Here is a 13,570-nt window from a genome sequence, read left to right on the forward strand (position 1 = left end):
AACGAACAAATTAATACATATTAAATGCTTAATCTACTTCGAGTAAATTAATGAGAATTTGAATTCAAACTTCGTGGAATGAAAAGTTGGAAATGTGGAACGACTGCACTTAATCGAATCGAAATCAAAGAGCTCGCTTCAGGGTATTTGCTTATAAGCACGAACTGAAAGATTTAAATACGCCTTTAAAATGAATAAAAACCTCATTCATGAGACAGAGGTTGGCAAAGCTTTCCAAGCATTAATGAATAGGGTTTAATTGATTTTGTGTAATTAGCTGTTTAATGCAGGCATCAAAAGAAATTTGATATCTGATTTATGTCTGAATAGCGGTATTATATTTTTTTTCGTAATGAGCATTAATAGAATGGTATGCTCTTCAGCGATGCAATGAATTAATAAAGCATGATATTAAGTAAACGTATAAACTTTTCGAAATTAAAAAAAATAAGCATCTTAAACTCATTAAGACTGAAAACAAAAATAGCTTCATTTAAAAAATATGCTGCAATAGTCATGTGGAAATTCTGATTTCCTTAACAGAATATAATGTAACTTTAAACAAACAGAGCAATTTTTGTATATATATATATATATAAATATATAAATTTATTTCGTGTATCTCGGAAACGGCTCTAAAGACTTAGATCTTTTTATACTTAGATAAGGTTTTGCTTTTTAAGTTTAAGTGCCTTTCCTGAAAAAAAAAGTGATTTTTATGAAGGAAAAAAAAACCCCTAAATATTGGCATTTGGCTATAAATGAGCTGCACAAGCGTGTCAGAGATGGAATAATGGTTAGGGTTTCAAACGCTAATGCATCTTTCTTTTGTTCGATCAGTATTTGCAATTCAATTAGATTTCGTGCATAGCTTTTAATGGGCCATAGGATAGGATTTTATTTAAAATTTAAAAATAAAATTTAAAAAAACTGTCGAGTGAAGCTCGGTATCCAGATAATAAGAAATATTGGTTTAAGTAATAATTCCTGCCTAGTTTTTGTTTTATAATTAGAAATGGCACAGATAAAATGCATTGATAAAAATATCATATATTTTGAAAGAGAAAGCTCTACAAGACAAAATATATGGATTTTTTTAAGTTTATAGATTTTTGTTCATTAAACTGGATATCACGAAAACAAGCTTAAATATCATACGTATTTAAATTTTGTATTTAATCCAGATGGTTGAACTCCTTATTTTTACTCAAGACCTATGCTGTGTAAGAAGATGGACTAATGTCTAAAAGTAGTTACACGTCTTACTAATCTTATTGTCAAATGACTTGAGGTAATTATACATTTAAATTAAATATAAATTTTTGGAAGAGCTTATGAATTATCATGCAGTTTAGTGCTCTCTCTATTAGCAAAAACACATTCGCAATATAAAGAACGTTTCACCATGTTATCAGTTAAATACCGGCGTCCTGGCATAGGGGTAGCGCATCTTCCCCGTGATCAGGGCATCCTGGGTTCGAGTCCCGGTTTGGGCAGGGTTGTTCTTCCGTTGTTTTGTCTGTGAGATGTGTGAATGTGCCCTCCTGTAAAAAGTCTTGTGAAAGCGAATGAGTGATGCGTGAGTAGCAAAGTAGTACTCTTGGCCCTAGTTGTCGCTACTGTAAAAACAAGAGGCGCTCTCCCACCGGCTTAAAATCGCTGCCTTCGTAACAGCGGGCTTGTCCATGGCAAGTGCCATTAGAAACAACAACAACAATCAGTTAAATACTGATCGTTTAACATTTCTTAATATCTACTATGTATGTATTTTCGTGTATTTAAAATATGATCAAAACATTTTCTTTTTCCTAATGTGAGAATAAAAGTTTGGCATGAAGGATGCCCACTCAATTGTTTTCAATCTTTGCAATGATTCAGAATTAAGACGTTTCATCTCAAAATAGTTCTCCTAAAATACAGAATGGGAAATTATTCTTGCTGTTAATATAGTAGAAGTTATAGTAGTAGCTGTTAATGTAGTAGAATATATAGCAGAAAAAAATATTAATGCTAATCGAATTAAAAAATTTTACAGCAAAAGATAGTGGATGCTTAAAAACCTTTCAAAAGCAAATGTCCCTCGTATTAACTTAGAACCATTGTTCAGTTACGTTATATTAACGCCCCGTTTTAAACCAACGCTAGTACCATTTTTGGAAGGACCTCATAATTTGAGGTGCGGTGAGATGACGAGGACGAAGCCTGAGCGGACACCTCCTTTCCAGGCTTCCTCGTCCCAGTAGTGGGAGAACATTTGGCCCCAACGGCTTTAGCTTGCATCAGACCCGTTTACATGACGGTTCTTCGCTGGTATCGGATCTTGAACTTTAAGCCCTTGGGCTCTGAAGCACAGGCCATACCACCAAGCCGATGCGGCTCCCTTAGAGACATTGAGAATGCCCTAAAGAATCAAATGTTTGAAACATACAAGTTTGATGGTATGTTTCCAATAATTGGATAATGGCAAAATAATTTGATAATGAAACCAATACCCCGACCTAGCCAGAGGCCATATGGGAAATGCAACTTTGAATAGGATCTGATATAGACAGCTTGCGTTAGATGAAATTTTGCGGGTAGAGTAAAATTTCCAATAAAAAGATACACACAATAATCATAGTTTCTAAGCAACCGTAAATATATTCACGCGCCCACTACTGATCTATTAAATTATTTGCAAAGGAAAATGATGTAAAACAGGTCATTAAGTAAATCTTTTAGCAAATGATTAAAATACTTTAAAGGTATTATTAAAATACTTAAACAGAATTTTAAATTATACATTTAAGTTTTGGCCACCAATCGAATTCCTGAACAAGAAATTCTACATTTAAAATAGAGACACATAGATTGCTTTATTTTCATAAAGTTTTTAACCTGTTATATAATCTTTTAACCATGGAATAAATGTTTCCCATTCTTAAAACATAAAGGTTATTAAATATATAGAACATTTATTTTTCATTAATTCAAGCAGCATAAAAATAATTCACCAAAAGAAATCCAAAAATAAATTTTTAAATGAACGTTCTTTAATACTTTTCTCAATCAGAATTCTCTATGAACTTATTGTGTTTCCATATTTAATTATTTTCACTTTAATAAATAGAGTTTTTCATTGTTCAAAATTTTTAGAACGAATTCTTAAGTTCTATTTGATTCGATTCTCGATTTATTTAGTTTATCTTACGATTGTAATTTTTATTTATTCTTTTACATTAATTGTATTTAATAAATTTTATTGTTTATATGTTACTCTAATATACTTTTTAAAATCCCTTACTTCACCGCCCTCACTTAGATTAACCTCATTCTTTTTCTTCATTTTGACTCGGTCAGTTAAAACACATTCGATTGTAACGAAGATACTTAGTGGTCAAAAATCGCAAAAGCTTTATGTATGTATGACCTAAAATAAAAATAAAACCATTTTTAACTCCGTTGTGTAATTACGGCTTTTCACAATTTCCTGAAAATACACATTACTTCCGAGATGCTTCTTTTTTTCAAAGATTTTGACACACCTCCACGTTTTGAAACGTGTAATTTTCAAAGAACTCTGCAATTTTCCATTCATTTGAACATATTCCACAATACCTAGAACTGTTGCAGAATCAATTATCTGACCGATTTTCTGTCTTGTTCTTCACAATTTCCATTCATTTTGGCAATATCTACTTCCTCACTATTGTTAACCCTAAACATCATTTAGAAGATAATGAAATATGCCTTTCTCAGTTTTGATTGTCAACTTTTAAGATAAAAGTTTATAAGCTATCTTTTTATAAGTTTTTCAGCTCTCTATATAAATTTGCTCACCTAGAACTAGAAGATTTTGTTTAAAAAAATCAAAACATCATATTTATTTATCAGTATTGTCCGAAATTTGATTGAAACGGTTTTTTTTTAAATTTAAAATTCTTTTCGCTTTTTAGAACATTTTAAAAACGGTTAAAAGTAGATTTAAAGAAGAAACTAATAAGTAGTGATTTTAAATTCCGTTGGAAGAATAATGTTCAAATGCTAAGGTTTTACTTGCTTGAATTTTAATCAGGGATTTGCTATTTAGTATTCATTTCTGTTTGATGGCTTCTTGATTTTATATTATTAATAAATTTTCATTAAGATTATACTGTATATGTTTCATAAGCCTACTTAATCTGTAAGATTAGCATAAAATTATTGATTGCATGTGTGTCTTTGCAAGCGGACATGATTAAACGAAGAAAAATATATTCGTATTTCACAAACTTAATAATATATCTTATGACAGAAAAACTTTTTTTTTATTTAAGGGGATACAAAAATGTTCTACTTGCTTGAGCACTTTCATCCTAAAATTAGTTTGTTTGTTTGTTTTTCGCTGTTCTTCAAATCAAATTCTTCAACAGCTCATTGCCATTTGGTCGAAACTTTTTTTCAACTATATTCATAACATCTATGATTTTACTGTTATATATATTTAAATATTAATATGCAGTAAAAGTTTTAGAGGTTGATTTGCAATTTTAATTTATCCCATCGTTCGGATATACTACTGATTCTTTGTAATGTTCTTTTACCAGTTTAATCATGACTAGTATATTTATGGTTGTGTTTTTCACTGTCGGATTTCTAGCAAACTACATTAACTAATTTTAGCAGCAGTCGTAGAAACAAAACAATTTTGAAAAAGTTATGGTTATTTTCAATTAAATAAATTAGGACAAGGCTATGAAAATTTTCAAGCTTTAGAGGATCTTTCAAAGACAAACATCTTAATTTCTAGTTCTTGTACTTTTCATTCAAAAAAAAATCTTTTTATATGCTTAATCCCACATTTCTGTCTAATTATTTGTCCACGAAGTAGAATTCCAGGTTTTAATTTAAAATAATATAACCTCTATATTGTACTAGTTAAACAAATGGCTTATTCAAAATTTAAATTGTAATTTATTCTTCGTTGGCATCCTTTAAAACAGTGAATTCATGTTGAAATTATCGTTCTTTATGTATTATTTTTATAAATGCTTATAATCTGAAAAAAGCTTTTAGCCATTCTAGAAACATATAACGTGTCCTTCCTATTTTCAATGAAATTAAATAAATCTTTTTAATGCAAGGTTTCTCTCAGAAACTTCACTACTAGCAAATGCTGTTATCTTTTCATTTAGGAATTGTATGCGTGAACTGTAAAAACGGTAATTTTTCCACTCCATAACAAACTAAAGCGTCTCAGTCTTTATATTTAACTTTTCCGGATATTGCATTTTTACATTTTCATATACGAAATATAAAGAAAATATTATAATCGTCAAAAAATTCGAGCTGGATATTTTGACGAATAAGCCCGCATTTTAAACATCCCTTAGTTCTAAAAAAACATTTTCGGAAAAAGTCTGTTAGTCTACGACAAAGATAATTCAAAAAGTCTTTGAGATAGATGTTTTTTTACACCAAATTTGCAGATTTTTATCAAGCAAAATCCGTCCAAAGAAAGTTTGTTTGTCCCACAATTCGAAAATAAGTTAACCCCTTCTAGGGCCGTGGGACGTATGCTTCCCACCAAATTTATCAATCTTTGTATGAAAATATATAGGTTGGCATCAATTCTGACAAATTCTTTCAGAAAGACAGAAACTTAGATGCTTCAGTTCTTTATCTAACAAAAATGGTGTGTCTTGATTTGTTACTTAATTATTAATTAACCAAATTAATTAATTAATCAAATACAATTTAAGCTAAATGAATTAAAATAAGCTAAATGAATCCCTTTTCTTATTCTAATTTCAAGCCTAAAAATATTTTAACATAATATGACTAGAAAAAAATGGCCCTTTAAAGGGTTAAAACAAAAACAAAAAGAAGAGAGCTAGATAAATAAAATTCGGTAAACAGATTTAGCATTTATGATATAGATATTCTTATAACATTTTTAGCCAAATCCAACAAAGCGTTGAGCGTCTGTCGGCCTACACTTTCAGAAGCTTATAAAAGCGATAACTAAAAAACTCACTGACTTCAATATATAAAATTTGTTATGGAATTTCATCTCTATATTTGTAGTTTATTGTAAAATTGTTGTTACAATCAGTTAGTAAGAACGAGTCTAAACTTTGAGCCAAGTATCATGCGATACCCAAACTTTGAGCTCAGTATTCAGGGATTAAATGGCAAGTATCATGCGATGCCCAAACTTTGAGCTCAGTATTCAGGGATTAAATGGCAAGTATGCGATACCCAAAGTTTGAGCTCAGTATTCAGGGATTAAATGGCAAGTATTATGTGATACCCAAATTTTGAGCTCAGTATTCAGGAATTAAATGGCAAGTATCATGCGATACCCAAACTTTGAGCTCAGTATTCAGGGATTAAATGGCAAGTATCATGCGATACCCAAATTTTGAGCTCAGTATTCAGGGATTAAATGGCAAGTATGCGATACCCAAAGTTTGAGCTCAGTATTCAGGGATTAAATGGCAAGTATCATGCGATACCCAAACTTTGAGCTCAGTATTCAGGGATTAAACGGCAAGTATTTTGTGATAGATTCGACAAAAATGATAAGTTCATGCCAGATGTTAATATCTCGTAACTGTAGTGAGCCAGTGTCCTGAAAGATATTCTCTGGAATAACACCTTCATTAGAGAATATGATAGGAAATTTGAGGAACACCACTCCAGCTGGTTTTTATCTCAAGTAGCCTTTAGTGAGAGATATTCTGATTAATTCAGTATTATACTATGGATTATGGACTATACATACAATTTTCCAGAGCACAATAAAAATTTTGTGACCAGAAATGACCACAGATTTTATCTTCTAACTCACAAAGGAATATATGTACTTTGCTGCTAAAATTTCTATTTTAAAATGATGTTTTTACCATTTTATTCTTAGCTGAAAAGTTCATGCAGAATATATTTTTAAAAAATAGCAAGCTGTTGAAAATGAACAAATGATCCGTCTTAACGGCAGCATGTGACACATCGAAATGACCAAAATGCAGAGTGGAAGCAACCCATTTGCATAACCTGACTTCTATTTTATGATGTCAAGGATTCTCAGAAATGTAACATATTATATTGTCTCCGTTTCTGAAGTAAAAGTTTTTACATGAATAAAATTTATAAAACTCTTACGACAGATGAAGCATTGACAAAAACATCTGAAAAGGTTCTGTATGTTTTTTTAAAGGTTATTAAAATTCTATTTAATTTTATTTGAATGTTAAAGTGCTTGTCTTTCACTTTCAAAATTATTAAATTAACTAATATTTCAAAATTAATTAAATTAAATTCTAAATATGTATTTAAAAATGGAGGCTTTAAATAATTCTGCACCTGTCTTAAAAGTTCTATAAATTTTACGCATGTAAAGACTTTACCAAATCTTCCAAAATTCAAGAATTAAGAATTGTGTTTATAACGACAAAATGATTAAGACATATTTTCAAAATTAAATTCGTTTGTAAAAAAAATTGTAAGCTTATTTAAATAAGAGTAGATTATTATAAAGGTATTATAAGTATGTTTTTACCAGTTTCTCTAAATGGATTGTCGCAGTGTTATTCAAAATTTAGAATTTCCGGTTCATCATGTTTTTAGCTAAAATTTTGAAGCTTTTCGCCTTTATAGAATAAGCATAAATTAATAGAAGTTTGCATAAACAAATAATTTATGAACTTTTTTAAACAAATAATTTATGAAATTTTGTTTGGCTTTAATATATAATTTTTATATCGTTAGTCTCTCATTGTTGTTGCTATGATTTTTTTGCAATTTTTTTTAAATTTTAATTTGGGACAAAATTTATCATTTTATTGACACGCAAAATATTGTGTCGATTGAAAATATCTATTCCAAAAACCGAGGAAAGTAGATGCAATTTGAATTAATTGCCCATGGAACAATTTGAAATTATTTTGATGCATTTTATTTGTTTCTTCCTAAAAAAAATTCAAAATTAATTACAGAATTTTCATATCATAAAAATCACGTAAAATTGTATTTGTAACAAAAATATTGAAAAATTTCTGAAAAATATATTGTTCAGAAATAATTGTTACTAAAAAAATTTTGTTTTGGAAAATATCCACTGGACCCTTAAAGTAAAAGCAGCAAACACAAATATCTATTTAAAAAAAAACCCAGAGCAATAGATATGTGTTTTATTTTAATCTATTAGGAAATTTTATTTTACTATGGAACATGGTGAAGGTTTTTAATTATATATTTTATTAATTATGTATTTTATGATCAAAAAATTCTGAAGATACTGACGACTTTTTTTTTCATGTTAAAATAGAATTATTATAAAAACAATAAAATAGTGAGCTTTAAAAAATGAGAAATTTTATTTTATTCGTCCATAACCTTCCAATAAGAACCGCAATCGAATATTTTTAAAAAAGAAAAGCTATACTGTAGAAAAGTTACAAATTTACCTTAAAATTCCTGTCTTGACCAAACGCCTTGTTACAAAACACCCTTCAAAGTATCCAATATCGAAACGCGTGCACTTTTTGTTCCTTACCCTTGCCGCTATCGTTGGAAACATCGAGAAAATATCATTTCCTTCCGACACTTTTCGATTGGATTAAGAGAGATAATGTAAGTGTAACAGAAGGAAAGTTCCGCTCGGGCGAACTGCTCCTCCCCCCTCGAAGCTTAGTTTTTCCGCATGTCATTTCCAGCGCAAAGCTGCAGTTCTCATTAACAAAACACCTCGTTTAATTATTTTACTCTCACATAATTTTTCAGGCAGGTGGATTATCATCAAGGAAACAGGACAAGTCAAGGTCATGCAAAGGATTAATTTGTACAAACTAGCGCCTCGTTTAGAGAAAGGGATATTTTGCGATCGTTTTCATTTCGAACTGTGACCAAACGACGTGGGCGAATATAGTTTGTTTCCATTGTATCATATTAATGTCCCATTTTAAAGCAATACTAGGGTTATTTTCGGACGAGCCTCATAATTTTGAATGGCGGTCAGATAAAGAGGACGACACCAGAACTGGCACTCCTCTCACCAAACTTCTACACCACACCAGCGGGAGAATGTTTGACCCCGACGGATCTAACCCTTACAGACCAACTTACACGAAGGTTTTTTGATGGAATCGGGTCTCGAACCTGAAACCCTCCGATTCCGAAACCTTACTACCGGGCTCCCGCGACCCGATATAGTTTGTCCATCACGAGAAGAGCATGGTGCAATATAATTATGGTGCATACGAGCATGGTGCAATATAATTATGTATTTTAGGGAAGCAGAAGACACCATTACATTTCGTATTTATTAGAACTCAATAAATTCTTTAAGACCTGTGCAATTTTTCACATTTTTTTCTGTCTCACAGCACATGTGCTCGTCTACATTTTATAATTATTGCTTTCGATTTTGTAGAGGGGTTTTTCTTTCCCTTTACAAGCAGCGCCAAGAGAAGACGTTTGATCCTGAAGGGTATATGATACTTTAGCCCGCCTGTGAGTGACTTTGCTAAAAACTGGACTCGACCATGATCTGGATTCAAAGCTTGAGATATATTTTCCATATGTTTAGTAAACATTCTTAAAATTTCATATTAATTAAACAAACTTTATTTTTTAATTTAACTTTTAATCCACTCTGCTTATAAAGTCACGGTCACAGTATTTAAGAGTTAAAAATAAACAGTCTCCTTCTTTATAATGTAACTAGTCGAGGTAGTTAGACAGATTAAAGACTTTGGTATCTGATTCCACCAGCGTTCAGTACAAGAATGGTCTGATAGATGAAACTGGACTTGGAGATGAAACTAGAGCAGATACCTATGTCGGATAAATCTCCTATATTAGATAGAATGGACTCGTATTGGTATAAGAGATTCAAGTGTCGGTCTTGGCATCTGACGGTGGTTCATATTAATGCTTCAACGGTATTTTAACATATGCCCACGCTTAGGATTATAAAACAATATTTATATTTCTTATTTATTTAAAAAAAATTGTAAATAGTCAGAAAAGTATTAAAAACTCTAACCTACTTATTAACAACCTTTGTAAATATTTTCCAACGAAAAAAAAAATGGAAAAATATGACTTTAGTCTTATATTCATTATTTAAAATATCTAAAGGGAATTATTTAAAGGATAAAGCAGAAATTTTTGCTTTAATGTCATTGTTCTTAAATTAAGTCGAATAATTGATGCTAGAACTTTAATACACGCTTTAAACATCATGTGAAATTTTGAATGCCTGTTCAGATATCATCCTCGTCGTTTGGCTCCTATTCTTTACTGCTACCTATATTGCTTTAAAGCAATATGTTACTCTAGTTAATTAATTTAAGCATAACATCACAAATTGGTTCATATAATCAGGCGTTAGTATGCTAGTATTCGCAAGTGACGTTTTAAGAAAATTTTAATGCACTGATATATAAATTAAAAAATTATTCTTCTGTCTATTCTATCTTTTGATATTTAAAAAGGAAAGGGATTTTTTTTATCACATTTCTATATACACTTATTTTTTTTAAAATACAGATCTAGCATTCTACAAAGACAAATATATTTATAAATTTGCTTATTCAATTTCAGTTTAATAAGATTTTAAAATAAATTCTGATTCTGATAAGCATAAAATACATTATCATTCTAATAAATCGATACTTCTTAGAGTAATTGCTTCCAACTGTTTCCCTACATTCCGCTGAGGTATTTTTTTTTTTTTTTTTTTTTTTTTTCGTCTAAGAGATTTTCACTGGGATGTGGTTTCAAATTCTCTCCTTCTTTTAAAAAAACGAAAGTTAAGGTGCTTTTAATTTAATTCGGAACTTTTATTTCTTGGAAATTTACTTTTTAAATTAATTCAAGCCTAATATAGCAAACTGCATTTCCATATAAGAAAATGAATGTTTCAAATAATAATTAAATATTTAAATTTAAAAAAATTAGTTCGTATTTTTTGAGGTTTAAGATTTAAAAAAAATATGGAAGAAATTTTATTAAATTGAATTCTATCCTCATCTGAGTCACGAAAAACTTATTTGGAAATATTTTAAATGCAATTTTATATACGAAAATTTTGAAAAAAAAAAGATGTTAAATTGTAAATAATCAGATGGATTTCAATGTTGGGGGGGACTATAAAAATTACCTCAAATTCAAAAATATGAAAAAATGATAAATATGAACAATTGTAGAAATGAACCTATTTTAGCAATGAATTTAAAAATTTAATCTCTTGCAGAGTGCTGCAAGAATTTTGTTTGGGCTTATTTAAAGTCTTTGGTAAAACAAGTTCATTGCTACAATTCTTCATATATATCTTTTTTCATAGTTCTGAATGCATTTATTTTTTCTTTAGTTTCTATGCTTAGTTATGATCCAAAATTTTTTTAAATAATGAATAAATTGAAATGTAAGAAAACACCATGCATTAAGTATGCCATTCCGCATTGAAAGGGTTTTGAACTTCTGTCGCTGAGCTGAACTTATATTAACTGCAAACAAAAAAAATTCTTCCAACTTTTTGATACTTCGTTAGAAGGAATTTTGATGGTGAAGGAATTATCAATCTTTTGCAATCATATAAATAATAAAATAATTTTGAATTTCTCTCTTTGAGCTGAACGTATACACAATCAACTGCAAACAAGAAAAATTCTTTCAATCCTTTGATGCTTCGTTAGAAGAAATTTTGATGGTGAAGGAATTATCAATCTTTTGCAATCATATAAATAATAAAATAATTTTGAATTTCTCTCTTTGAGCTGAACGTATACACAATCAACTGCAAACAAGAAAAATTCTTTCAATCCTTTGATGCTTCGTTAGAAGAAATTTTGATGGTGAAGGAATTATCAATCTTTTGCAATCATATAAGCAATAAAAGGATGGCACATAATAAAAAATGTTTGCACCTGTGCGCCATATAACAAACATTTTCAACTGGTATCAATAAAAATGCTCTGAAAGTACCTAAAATGAGCCTCTTCTTGATAATTCATGAATGTTATTGTTTGATTTTATTATTGATATGTTTTATGGCTATCACTACCATTTTAAAATAGAACAAATTTTGAAAGTTCTTGTTAAATTGCCTATTCAATGATGTCTGTTTGATCGCCAGGTTTGCTGATTTCTTGCCATTCATTTTTAATCATAGTTTTGGTGAATAAACAGTTCACAAATAAGCATTCTTTATAAATATTTTTCATTTAATACCTATCCTCGTGAAAATAAACAAAATAACTAACCTGAATACGCACGGTATTTTTCATGCATTAGTATATTAAAGCTCACAGAAAGTACGCGCAATAATTAAAATTGCATACATTGAAAAGAAAATATTTTTAAATATGCAAAATATTTAAACATGAAAAGAAGAATGCATTTGTAAAAAGATGTTGCCGTGAATGACATATTTTCGAATAGTTTCATGACGTTGAGAAGAAAATTAAATATGAGTTTAAAAGAAATATCGCGCCCCATTGATGAACTCTACCAAACATTTGATAATTTTTTGTATGAAGTTAAAAATTACTTCTTATCCTTTTAGATATATATATTTTGACGCTATCTTGTTTGCATAAAAAAAGGTAGAACTAACGGAAAGAAAAAGTATAAAGACATCTTTTTCTCTTGGACCAGCAAATTCGAAAATGTTGTATACATCATAAATCCAAACTTTCATTTTTTTTCAACAATTACGATATTTTTTAAAGATCCGGTAAGTAAAAAGAATAAAAATAAATATTATATTCGTCAAAATCGTTTGCTTAAAACTTTGAATGATAAAGATACTTCACGTGCAGAGAGGTAAAAGAGGAAGAGAGAGAGAGGGAGGGAGAGACCACCCGCCATGCAAATGCAGAAAGTGCATCTACTCACCCACGTCCATAAAGAGATCGAGAATAGTGTAATCCAGGGAGCACGGGTTCGGTATGTCCAGAGAGAGAGCGAGAGGCGATTCTGTGTGGATCGGGTTGAGCGGCGGCCTTCTTATAACCACGGACGGGGCGGTGCTGACCTGGACACTGGACGGAGGATGTAGAGCCGCTCGCTGTTCATTCTCCTGGCGTAAGAGCTACACACTCTTACACGGACTTTTTAAGTAGATTCTTTATAAGAATATTACTTGCTGCGATGATTCTCATGATAAGACTTACAGCAAATGCCTGCACAGATTCTCTCATCATGGTGCCTGTAACTCAAAATCTCTGCACCTCCCCCCTATTAATGCCCGCATTATATATATTGAAATTAAACTCTTTTTATTGCAAAAAATTGCGGATGTTTAAAAACGATATAAAAGTTAATATCCCTCTTGGCAATTCAGATCTATCGATCATTCCCTAAAGGGTCAAGTGTTTGAAGCATGCCGGCGTCCTGGCATAGGGGTCGCGCATCTTCCTCGTGATCTAGGCGTCCTTTGTTCGATTCCCGTTTGGGCATGGTTGTTTTTCCGTTTTTTTATCTGTGAGATGTGAGAATGGGCTCTCCTGTAAAAAGGGGTTAGTGATGCGTGAGTAGCAAAATCGTACTCTTGGCCCTAGTTGGCGGTATTAAAAAAACAAGAGACGCTCCCCCACCGGTTTGA

The 13,570-nt window shown here is 30.6% G+C and overlaps 1 protein-coding gene across 2 annotated transcripts in view; it reads right to left on the reverse strand.

The window, feature by feature from the left end:
- The window catches only part of LOC129985360 (uncharacterized), a 116,887-nt gene extending 103,901 nt beyond the window's left edge, over positions 1–12,986 (reverse strand). Inside the window, exon 1 of one of the 2 annotated variants that reach the window (XM_056095361.1) lies at positions 12,862–12,986. The gene's annotated coding sequence lies outside the window, so the exon portion shown is untranslated. Of the gene's footprint in view, positions 1–8,426; positions 8,522–12,861 lie in introns of those variants that run through there. The other variant, XM_056095363.1, reaches the window with a different exon arrangement.
- Positions 12,987–13,570: the final 584 nt, after the last annotated feature.

This window comes from Argiope bruennichi, chromosome 9 (genome assembly GCF_947563725.1).
Source record: "Argiope bruennichi chromosome 9, qqArgBrue1.1, whole genome shotgun sequence".
In the NCBI taxonomy this organism is placed as follows: Eukaryota; Metazoa; Arthropoda; class Arachnida; order Araneae; family Araneidae; genus Argiope; species Argiope bruennichi.